Source organism: Emys orbicularis, chromosome 3 (assembly GCF_028017835.1).
Source record: "Emys orbicularis isolate rEmyOrb1 chromosome 3, rEmyOrb1.hap1, whole genome shotgun sequence".
In the NCBI taxonomy this organism is placed as follows: domain Eukaryota; kingdom Metazoa; phylum Chordata; order Testudines; family Emydidae; genus Emys; species Emys orbicularis.
Genome location: NC_088685.1, coordinates 86,094,028 through 86,106,777, shown reverse-complemented (window position 1 = coordinate 86,106,777; position 12,750 = coordinate 86,094,028).

The window sequence follows — 12,750 nt, the reverse complement described above, 5'->3', positions numbered from 1 at the left end:
AACAATTCATAAGAATTAAAAGTCTACAATGAATATTTGCTTAAATTCCTGTACAACTTTCAGTAGACAGCCCCATATTCTTGTCAGAAGATGTTAAATTATAAAGTTAGAATATGCACCATGTATTTTTTTGTTTTTCCACATAAACAAAACAGCCACTTCTTGTCTCAGTGCACATGAGCATGAAATACAATATTGAACTAATTTAGTCTCAGATGAGAGGTTTAAACTCAGTGGGGACAGGGATGCTGGAACAATTTTTATAGTGGGGGGGCTGAGAGCCATTGAACCAAACTGTAAACCCTGGATATAATGGAAAACACTTCAAGTCAGGGGGTGCTGCAGCACCTCCCGCATCCCTAGTTCCAGCACCTATGAGTGGGGGGGAATAAGTTTGATTTACATCAAAGTGAGTTTTATACTTATTAATTATTATTGTGATTAAAGAGAGAGGTCAAACAGCAGAAAGAACAACTTGCATCTGTGTGGGAGTGGAATAACGAATGGTTAACTGCAGTGTGTTGTAAATGAGAGAATTACCTTTGGGTAGGATTTGTTTAACCAGCTGTTCATTACCTATTTTGCATAAGGAACGATAAGAACAAACTGTACCCAAGGAAACTGCACTTTACCAGGTGACGTTACTGTTTACTCTCTTTATCTGTTTCCTCCATTTTACACCATTGCCTGGAAGCCCTAACAGCAGGGAGAGACCAAGTACAACAGCTGCAGTTCACCCCAAAGGCAATGCTCTCAATAGTGAGCATGCTCCCATAGCATGGATGTCTGTATATTTAATCTCTCCATCAAAGGGGTCTGTTTCCCCCCCTCTTCGATGCACACATAGCTCCATTTCATTTTAAATGGTGTTTTCTCCAGGGTTGGGTTAAGGAAAGAATGCCCCTCCCCTCCCCAAGAGGTCAATGTCATTTATTTCTGCTATGATGTGGTATGTTATGTTAACTTTTCAGAAAGAAACAAGACAACTTATATAGCATCCAGACGAGGCCATTTGCCCTGGTGATATCTGGGAAATTATTCAGAATTCCACCCCACCCCACCCCCCATCATTCTAGCTGCACTCCTCCACACACACTTCAGAAAGAGCCAAAGCACAATTTAAGCTTAAAGATACTAGGTAAAACACAGACTTTCTATAATATAAAACAAATACCAATGTTTCCCTTCCCCCCCCCCCCGTCTTTCTTGCCTCTGTATTTGCCAGAAAATCTTTTTAGAGAGAGGTGGGTGAGGTAATATCTTTTATTGGACTAATTTCTGTTGGAGAGAGAGAGAGAGAGAGAGAGAGAGAGAGAGAGAGAGATGCGTTAGAGCCACACACAGCTCTCCTTCAGGTCCTGGAAAGATACTCAGAGTGTCACAGCTAAATGTTTGACTATCTTAGATAAATTAACAAAATTATCTCAGCATTTGTGCATTTCCTGTCCTTTAGCAGGGAATATTGCTAATACTCAGATAACATTACCAAGTTACCTAAGGCAAAACTGTAAAGATTGAGGGTAACCACTTTATTATCCAATTTTTTTCATGGCACCTGATCCAGAGACTCACTGAAGTCAATGGGTGTCTCTACTGATTTTAGTGGGGTTTAGGATCAGGTTCCTTGACACATCTTTTCTTTGGTTTTTGTTTGTTTGTTTGTTTTTTAATTTTTCCCATTTGGACTGATTCTTCTATAACTGTTCATTTATTTTCTCTCTTGAAACCCTCTTCTTTTACTCCTGGGCGAATTCTGTGCCAAAAAGTTTAAAATTCTGCACACAGTTTAAAATTCTGCAAAATTTTGCATATTTTGTCATGGGCCATCGTCTGTAGCAGCTCCTGGTACTGGTGGTGGCAGTCAGGAGAGGAGAAGGTAGATGGGATCAGGGTCTTGTCCGGAGAGGAGGAGCCTGCCGTCAGGGTCGGCAGTGTTGGATCAAGCGCCAGGTCCTCCTCCAGGTCCAGGACTAGCAGAGCCAGCGGAGGGGCTGACGTGGGCTGATATGAGGCCACCAACAGTGGGTATGGGCGGCAATAAGGGTCCCATGCGGGCCAGTGGTGCCAGAAGGCCGGGTGTTGATGGTACTGCGGGCCCAGAGCGTAGGGTGCCAGAAAAGGCAGGTGAGCCCAGGGAGTCTGCACTACACCAGGAGACCAGGGAGAAGGATGGCACTTCTGCCAAGAAGCCCTCCGAGTCCAAAGAAGCCTCCAGCAGTGGCAGAGCCATCGGTGCAGGCGGTACCGCGACCGGCAGTGGTGGGTCACAGCTGAGGAGGAACGGCTCATCTTTTGGTGAAGGTGGCTAACGTGGCTGAGTAGTGCACTCCGGCGGGCTGCTGGGAGCCTCGGTCCTCTCGGGAACTGGTGGTTCTGGCGGGTTTTGCTTCTGCTTCACCTTGCCCCCTGCCTTAGGGGTGGCCCAGCGGAGTCATCATGCGATGTCTCACTTGACCGAACCCGGCTTGGGGAGGAAACATGGTGTGGTGCAGCGGTCTACGATGGGGACTTACTGCAGTGAGAGCACTTGCAACTGTTCTTGTGCATCTTCTCATGTCTTGGTGGTGCTGCTGGATCTGAAAGTGAAGCCAAGGGCGGGGCACTCACAGTCAGTGATGGGTGGTGCACAGCCAGCACTGACCATCCGGGATCAGACTCAGCTTGAGGCCAGAGCACTTCCGCCATGAGGAACTTGCAGAGGCGCTGACGTCGAGCGTCGCAGGTCCTTGACGGGAAGGACTTGCAAATATTGCAGCAGGCGACAAGGTGTGTCTCACCCAGGCAGTAGAGGCAGCGCATGTGCTCGTTGCTCATGGAGAATGAATGAGGGCATGAGGCGCAGTTCTTGAACCCTGGAACTCAGGGCATAATCCCTCAAAGGGGTCGGGAGAAACCCCATAAGGGACTACTATATACACTAACTAACCAAACTAACATATTTACAGATGTACGAAGAGAAAGGAAATAGTACTATCTACCTACAACAGACTGTCATTCTTGTAGAGCGTACAAGAGTGAAGAGAGGATTCTGACTCTGACCAGGCAGTAAGAGGGAACTGGGGGCGCGTCGCTCCACACGGCCTCTTATAACCTCTCATGGCGCACGTGGCGATGTAAGGTGACCGTGCGTCGCAACGGACATGGCTGCTGACAGACTTCCAGCTCCAACGCATGGCACGCATGCACACCTGCGTTTGGAATACGTATAAGGACCATCACTCAAAGAAGAACATTAATTCTGTGCAAATTCTGCATTGCGCAGTGGCACAGAATTCCCCCAGGAGTATTCTTTCTTCTCTTATTTGGCCTTTCACCTTATATTCATTTTTACTGTGTGTTTTCTCTCTTCCCTCCCCACCATGCTCTTTCCTTCAGTTTCTACCCCTCTTCCACCCTCTCTCCCTCCTGTGATGAGAAACTAGAGTGCACATCCTGCTCACCCTTCAAACATCTGGTGAGTACAAATGTAGGTGATAGGCTTATTTCAGAGAATAAGAAGGTGCTAGAATTAATTTCCTGAAATAATACTAAGGTAGGATGGAAGCTACACACATTGAATCTATTTCCCCATGTTAAGTATTCTCGCACCTCTTGTCAAACTGTCTGTAATGGGCTATCTTGATTATCACTACAAAAGTTTTTTCTCTTAATTAATTAGCCTCTTAGAGTTGGTAGGACAACTCCCACCTTTTCATGTTCTCTGTATGTGTATATATATCTCCTCACTATATGTTCCATTCTATGCATCCGATGAAGTGGGCTGTAGCCCACGAAAGCTTATGCTCAAATAAATGTGTTAGTCTCTAAGGTGCCACAAGTACTCCTGTTCTTTTTGTGGATACAGACTAACACGGCTGCTACTCTGAAATGTAACTAATAGACAGTAGACAAGGTGGTCCTAAGCTGTTTTTTTAATTTAAATTATATAACTGAAAATAAATGACATACAGAAAGTGTGGACAAAAAAAGCAGGGGGTGGTGTTGGGAAGTGTGGTGGGGGTTAAAGGATGAGGGCTGAAGGAAAGAGAGACAGTTTTAAAATTACTCTTCCCCCAGTTTACAGTCCTCTGAGTTACTTTTAATTCACTTTCTAGCGTAGGAGCTCTTCACCATTTCAAATGTAGGGAGAACAGCTGCTTGTTAATAGCAAGCTAATTAAAGTTGTCTTCTAGCGTGCCCCCCGTTCTCTCTCTTTTCACCACAAGCTACATTTCATAGTTGAAAGAGATGTTGTGTAACAATCCCCCACCCCCCAAAGTATTTTTAAAGAAATGCAAAACTAAAAAACTAAAAAACCAATATTGACTCACTTCTTGGATGGTGGAAGGGAGTCGGCCTACTGCATCAGCCAATACCTTATTAACATACACTCTGTCACGACTTATCGATATAATAGCTCAGTGAGGGCTAAATGGCCAAACCATTCAGCAGCAGAATCAATGCTAAACAAGTCTTTCCCTGCAGCGTGATGGATGTTTCTGAACTGTTCTATGGACTCTCTCTCTCTACTAGAGATCTCCATTTAACCCTTGGAACAGCAACCGGTATGTAGTATGAACTGCAGAAGGATAAATACCCCTGTAGAACTGTGCTCATCTGGCAATCGTGTGTTTGATTTAGTCCTTGCTAAGCAGCCAGGCTAAGGGAGTCAACTAGAGTTCTTGATAAGTGGTTAACTGATGCTAGTTCTTAATCCCAATGGGTTCAGGGACAGAGCTAGAGCTTGTACTCTCACTTGTTAACAGGTTTCACTTAACTCTGAAATAGAAGAAGACAACTTTAACTAAACGGAGTTAAAGATTTCATTTCAGACTGGAAATAAGGGTTAATTTTTAATGACAAAACTAATTAACCATTGGAACAATTTACCATGCATCTCCATGACTGATAACTTTAAAATCAAGATTGGATTTTTTCTAAAAGATCTGCTCTAAGAATTATTTTGGGGAAGGTCTATGGCCTGTGCTATTCAGGTCAGACTAGATGACCACAATGGTCCCTTCTGGCCTGAGAATCTATGAATGTAGGGTTTACATTCTGGACATAAACTAGATTCATTTGATTCTCCCATCCATGCTGATGGAAGTCTTTGGGGTATTTGAATTCCATGTATTCAGACTTTCACAGGCACAACCAATTGTGTGCACAAAATCAGAGGTCAACTGGACACTGGCAGAAAACGTGGCTCAAAGTGCATATAGACTATTAGCTACACTGTTCTTTTCTCATCTCTACTTGCTAATTTGAAACTCTGGCAGCCAGGGACAAATTTTTGAAGACATTACAAACCTGGGATCAGCCTCAAGATTTTCCTTTGAGTCTCTGTTCCCCTTTTTCTCTTGAGATAGCCCAATCATGAAGTATTTGTCTCTGATGTCAGGGAAATCTTCTAGCAGGATTTTCAGACTATTGTAGTATGCAATGATCTGGCCTCGCAGGGCATACAGTGACATACGATGGCTCAATCTATAAAAGGTACCAAATATTAGCATATAGTCTTTATATAAAAATTACTGTGCAGTGAGTCATCCATCCAGATAAGCTGTACTCTTCCTGGCTCTAACCTCTTTCTACACTGACACATCCTTTGGCAACTTCTACTGCAAAATAATCAGATTTAAAGGTGGCTATTCTGCTATGCTGTAACACACAGTGGCACCATATAGCAAAGCTGCTTAATATTCTGTACTGCTGTAACACCTTTCACATGATATTCTCACAGCTCGTTAAAAATATCAATGAATTAATGCTCACGGCAACCCCTTTGAGGTAGATATTAATACTTAACTCCTCTATGCCTTATTGTAACGAGACATAATGAGTTTGTGTTGGACACCTAATTTATTAAACCAGTCTATTGTGTTTTGTTTTGCTCGTCTCATCCAGTCAAATTATATGCAAATTGCCATTTGGTGGTTTGTTTTTTGTTTAGTTTTGTAGACAAACTGGCATCTTATACAAGGATCTAATCCTGTTTCTGTTGAAGTTGATGGCAAAACTCCTATATACAGAAGTAGAAGCCAGAGTGGGACTTACAGCTGTAAAGTATTATAACACTGCCAAGTCAAAGCAAGTGTAAAAATATCCAACTCAAGTTTGAAACTCTGATTCTTCCTGTTTCTCAATCCCTCCAGTCACCCTAGCACCTGGATTGAATTTACAGGATGATTTGTGACCAAAGCCAGCCACTCCATCACCACTAGATCATTCTCTGATTTACTGCAAACTACTCTTACTACAACTCTACCCTCATGGTGAAGACACTCCCCTGACCTTTTCTCACCCACTAATTACCTCATCAACCTCTCTCTGCATCCTGGTTCTGGAAAAAGAATGGCCCATTTCCCATCTGTTCCAGAACACTCTCTCCAATGTTACTTGTGCTCCCTCTAGCTCCCCACAATCTCCCACTAATCACTAGAAGCCTTTCTCTTTCTCTTTGCTTTATGACTAACTATAAAACATTGTGAAAAACACATTATAATAATTATATTGTAATCTAATAGAAAAAGATCCTGTTCAAAGTAAAGCCTCGGCCACTCTCACATTTCAGTCACATAGGATTTAAACAAAACAACAACAAAAAGAGAATGAAATGTATATATTTGATGTACTCACTTATGACAGTATTCAGCAATAACTTCTCTTTTGATTTTTTCATCTTCATTCTACAAGATAATATTTTCTTCTTAGTGACATCTCTACAACATTTGTGTACCTTGCATCCAAAAGACCATAAAATATTCCAATATAGCAATATTTTCTATTATGCTTTATTAATGTATTAAATAAGGTTCTGGATCATAGGCAACATTACAAAGCAGTCTAACTCCTTTCTTCATAAAAAACTTTGATGAGAATGAACATTGGAGATGATTTTGACCAGTACAGCAGATCCTGTAAAAATTTATATCAATCCAATAATCAAATTCAACAAAATTATTAGAATAGTTTTTATCAGGACATATGATATTAAACACAATTTAATTGACACATTGAGATATTTTCCAAAAAGTATTCAACTTATAGTCCCCCCACAAATATTCAGTCCGCTTATTGAGCTGGTTCCATAGTTTGTGAATATACTAAACTGAATTATGTATTTTGATGAATTTGTTTGATAAAATATTTGATGGGGCTTCGACCACCACCCCATGTCTGTTCAGGACCAAGCCTAACTTGTAATGCATTTAGGAGAAGACTTGAATCACAAGCAAATTCAAGACAGGATCCAAGTATCTCAGTTTCTAGACACTGGATAAGGATGATTTTCCAGACCTATAGAAAATCTGGGTCTGACTTAGAAAGCTGACCGTAAAGATGTAATCGGATGAGGTTCAACAAGGACAAGTGCAGAGTCCTGCACTTAGGACAGAAGAATCCCATGCAGTGCTACAGGCTGGGGACCACCTGGCTAAGTAGCAGATCTGCAGAAAAGGACCTGGGGGTTACAGTGGATGAGAAGCTGGATATGAGTCAACAGTGTGCCCTTGTTGCCAAGAAGGCTAACAGCATATTGGGCTGCATTAGTAGGAGCATTGCCAGCAGATCGAGGGAAGTGATTATTCCCCTCTATTCGGCACTAGTGAGGCCACAACTGGAGTATTGCATCCAGTTTGGGCCCCTCACTACAGAAAGGATGTGGACAAATTGGAGAGAGTCCAGTGGAGGGCAATGAAAATGATTAGGGGGCTGGAGCACATGACTTATGAGGAGAGGCTGCAGAAGAGAAGAGTGAGGGGGGATTTGATAGCAGCCTTCAACTACCTGAAGGGGGGTTCCAAAGAGGATGGAGCTCGGCTGTTCTTAGTGGTGGCAGATGACAGAACAAGGAGCAATGGTCTCAAGTTGCAGTGGGGGAGGTCTAGATTGGATATTAGGAAAAACTATTTCACTAGGAGGGTGGTGAAGCACTGGAATGGGTTACCTAGGGAGGTGGTGGAATCTCCATCCTTAGAGGTTTTTAAGGCCCGGCTTGACAAAGCTTTGGCTGGGATGATTTAGTTTGGGTTGGTCCTGCTTTGAGCAGGGGGTTGGACTAGATGACCTCCTGAGGTCTCTTCCAACCCTAATCTTCTATGATTTTATGACACAAAGTCTATTTATCTTCCTTTAAAAATTAAACACAAACTGATAAAAATGAAAGTGACATAACAAGAGAGACTCGATAAAAAGTCTGCCTAGTCTAGTATTTTGTCTCATCCCTAACTAAAGCTAATGGTGGATGCTTCACTGGAATAAAATCCCGTGTAACTGCAATGCTATATTATGGATGAAAATTTCTTCAAAATCCCAGCTGGTGATATTCAAGCATGACCCCAATTAGCCTTTTTAATTTAACCTAGTAATACAATTGCAGATTGCAATTTGTTTTTTAATCTAAGTATCTATAGTCAGATGTTCAGCTGTGGCAGAAAAGTATCCAGAACAACTGAGGAGTGGGTGGGAGGTTCAAGAGGCAGCCTTTAAACTCCGCTGATCCAGGGACCACAGAATTGTAAAACTGAGATTAGATTAACTATTTATTTAATAAACTAAACCCACCTCACGTTCAGTTTCCTTCTCTGCTACAGAATTCTTATTATTACTATTTTAACAGAGATTCTTTATTTTTGTTCTTTGGAACACATTTTAAAGCACTCTCACTTAGGTACTTCTAGAACCCCATCACTGTAGTATCTGAGCACCTCAAAATCATTAATGTATTTGTACTCAGCACCACAGTGAGGTAGGGAAAGTCTATCATCCCCCTGTTACTAATGGGAAACTGAGGCACAAAGAGACTAAGGCTAGGTCTACACTACGGGGGGGGTCGACCTAAGATACGCAACTTCAGCTACGTGAATAGCGTAGCTGAAGTTGCGTATTTTAGGTCGACTTACCTGGCTGTGAGGACGGGGGCGAGTAGACCGCTGCTGCGCCGCCGTCGACTCCGCTTCCGCCTCTTGCCACGGTGGATTTCCGGAGTCGACGGCAGAGCCATCGGGGATCGATTTTATCGCGTCTTCACTAAACACGATAAGTCGATCCCCAATAGATCGATTGCTACCCGCCGATCCGGCGGGTAGTGAAGATGTGCCCTAAATGACTTGCCCAAGATCACACAGGAGGTCTGTGGAAGAGCAGGGAATTGAAGCTAGGTCTCCTGAGTCCCAGGCTGGTGCACTAACTGTCATAGTTCAGGGCAACTGCACCTGTATTCTCCCTTTATGGTCCAGCAAGGACACTCACTCTAGACTTCAGGCTCCCCTGCCCGTCACCTCTTTTGAGTGGAGACACGCAACTCTCACCCTTCTGACTGGAATATTTCCAGGCTGCACTGTCCCCTGACTATACTGTGATATCCCAGCAAGAGACTCTGCCTAAGCAGGCCTGTTTCCTTTCTCTTCAGAGGCTAACAGAGTGATTGCCAACAGTTATGTTACATACAGCACTTCCTATTTTTATTCTTACGGTAAAAGCACTACAGAGAAAACATACTGAAAACAATAAAAGAACATACACACATGCTAATAAGATTACCAGAGTTCACCCCAGCCCTAACATGGGCTCTAACAGGAGCAGTCCATCAACATCCCACTCAAGGGGTTTCCTTGTGATTTCAAGTTCATCACAGCTTCAGCTCAGACAGACCCACAGTCTTGTGGGGTCTCAGTAGGGCCACTTGTCCATTTGCTGGATCAGGACAAAGACCCAGAGCCTCTTTAAAACTAGGCTTTTTATCTAAAAATCCTTTCTTTGTCTGGCAGTCCATGGAGAATCCAGTTTGAACTGGTGTATGTAACCCTCTCCAAAGGGTGGCTTCAAAAGGCTGATAACTGGAAGAATTACATTAGTATTCCCCTCTTCCTAGAGGAGTTGCATACAATTCCACAACACCACACACAGTGGACCCTACAAGGTATTAAACCTAACTCAACAAAGTTTATCTTAATTCCACAAGATTTGTCCAGGATATTGCCAGTCTGTCACACTAACCACTGGCCCATCCCCTCCTCTCCTTAAAAGTAATGGCAGGTTGAGTGTTATGTTGGTGCCTTTTTTAAAAACAATGCTATCAAAAATCTTAATATATTGCTGAAGGTCACCAAAATCTCTCTCTCTCTCTCTCTCTCTCAAATAATAATTCTTTGGCACACTTACAGGGTTCTGCATTCTGCTGCCCATGATTTCTTTCTTATGAATGAATGTGTTCAGCATCATGTCCCGTGGCCCCAGTTTCTCCAACTGAATGGATACAAAAGCTTCTGGAGGCCTGAGTGGTAAATGAAAACATTGTATCTGAGCTCTGCAACTGGGAATGGGAAGATTAAGCCATCAGAAACAGAGAAAATAGAGACAATCTGAGCCACTCAGCTATTGCTTTAGGTTAAAACACAATGCCCCAAAATACTCAACTTAATAATAAATTCTTTGCACATAGATAACAGAGTATAGTAGCTGAAAGAGACAAAACCCAAGTACAGACTAGCAATACACATATCTTTGGTTCCATTGCAAGTGAAATATATGGAAATAAAAACAAAGTATTTACAAACATAGAACCATGAGGTTAGAAGGGACCGCAAGGATCATCTAGTCTAATCTCCTGCCAAGATGCAGCATTTGTCTCCTCCCCACATTAACAGGATATCTGTGATACACCAGGAGTATGTTTGAGTGAACTGGGAATTCCATGTCGTTTTGTGAATTCTATTTTGTTTATAACCTTCACTTTCCATTGTAACCTCCATCTCCAAGAGGTCTACCATGAGACAGCCAGCAAAAGCCACCAACTCTGATGATCTCTTAACACCCATCCATAAGAGCAATGAACACTACACAGAAGGTTGCTTGAAAAAAGGGTGGGTCTGCAGTTCCTCAGCTTAGAGTACATAGGGAAGAAGGGGAGAGAGACTATATTAAAAGGGGGCTGCTTTTCTGAGCTGGAGACCCAAACCACCAGCACAGGCAAGAAGATAACAGGCCTAAGGATGCTGGCCAAACCTCAGACCCACGGTGAGATCAGACTTGGCAGGGGACTGCATTCAGGACTGTGTTATCTTCCAAAGATCTTTAACTCTCTAGTGTTGCCTAAAAGTGTCTGTGGTCAAGAAATTCCTGTGCTATGCTTGTATTCCACATTGCCTTTGAAGGGTTTAACTTGAAACCAGAACTCCCACAGCCAGGTGATCTTGGAAGGGCAGAATGAGTCTAAGCATCTGGGGGCTCAGGAGGGCCATGCCACTTGTTCTGGGATTTAAGACAGCTGAACTGAGGGTCCTACTGCCCAAGAAGGATGTCAGACATGAGGTCTGCACATGGGAGTATGCCTGAGAGACCCAGAGCTAGGAACAGTTACCAGTCACTAACCAGACTCAGGGGGCTTAGAAGCACTTGGGCCCCAGGATTTGGGTGCATTTAAATGTATTAATATCCATCAAGAGACAGGGACTGGGCCAGGATGTAACAATACCTTTTAATGGTCCAGTGTCCATCTAAAGGGTGCCCTGTAGAATATGAAGTTGCTGGTGCAGCCATCAGTGACTGTTTTTCTGTTTCATTTCCAGATCTTGAATTTCTTCCACTTGCTGAACTGCTTTGACTCTTCAAACTTAAATTTGCTTCCTAAAATATTAAGAATACCAATCTGTACTTGTTCTAGTGGGAACACTGCCTGTTAAATCAATACAGATTTGCAGTTCCATGTGGCTGCTATACTCTTGTGGTATAATAATTCACCGGGCACACTGAAAGCTGAATAAAAAAGTTCTCGGTGAGCATAAGAATAATGAAACTGTGGAGACAAGGAAAGTTAGAGGCAATACACAATTTATAATCAGACAACATTCTCCACATTCATCAGCAATGAAGAAAATGGGGATGCAGGGGTTGTTGGCTTCACCAGAAGAGTGATCCCAAAACTGTATTTAAAATATACTGAAAAAAACAAGGTGAAAGTTCAATCTACCCATGCAATACAAGTCTAAAAAAAATTGTCATTGGTTAACATTGACTACATACAGCAGCAAGAGAAAAAGAAATGGCTTTAAAAGGAAGCCTGCATTATGATAGGTAAGAAAAAGAACATGGGCTGGGACACACCAGTGGAGACACTATTGGAAGAAAGAATTAGCAGGTAATTTCCCCCGTTCCCCTGCCCCCCCCCCGCCCCCCACACACACACACCTTGTGTATAAAGTTTCCACTAACTCATCTACAGAGAGCAGCAAGTGAGTAGCAGGAAGAGAAGAGAAGGATCTTTTCTTAGTGTTCTTAGTGTTTTTTTATCCTGATACATGTAATTGAGACATGTTTTTTCTTTACTTATTGGTCTTGAATAATTGATGCATAACTTGCCCAAGCCTCCTGCTGTTGCTGCTGCTGTGCTGGCTCTATTAATTGTTCAGGTTTATATTTAGACAGCTAATATTTACTGACTGTAAATGAGTAAAATCTAGTCCAGAAACAGATGCAGTAGTAATTGAATGATTTATTGCTGAGAGGAGACGTCTGTAAACTAAATGCATAGTCACTGCCTTTCTAAAGAAAAAAGTCATAGAATTATTCTACTGTCTAAAATTGTTCTAAGTGTTTGGAAGACCAGTCCATACTAATGGGGGAAGCAAGCTCTTTCCAAAGTAAAGAATATTCCCAACAGTTGGCTGAGAGTCATGGCAGCAGCAACTTGTATTGCATTGCAGGAGAATGATTTGGGAATGACTTCAGGATTAGAATCAGGGTTAGAGCTGTCCAGAGAGATAATTCTCT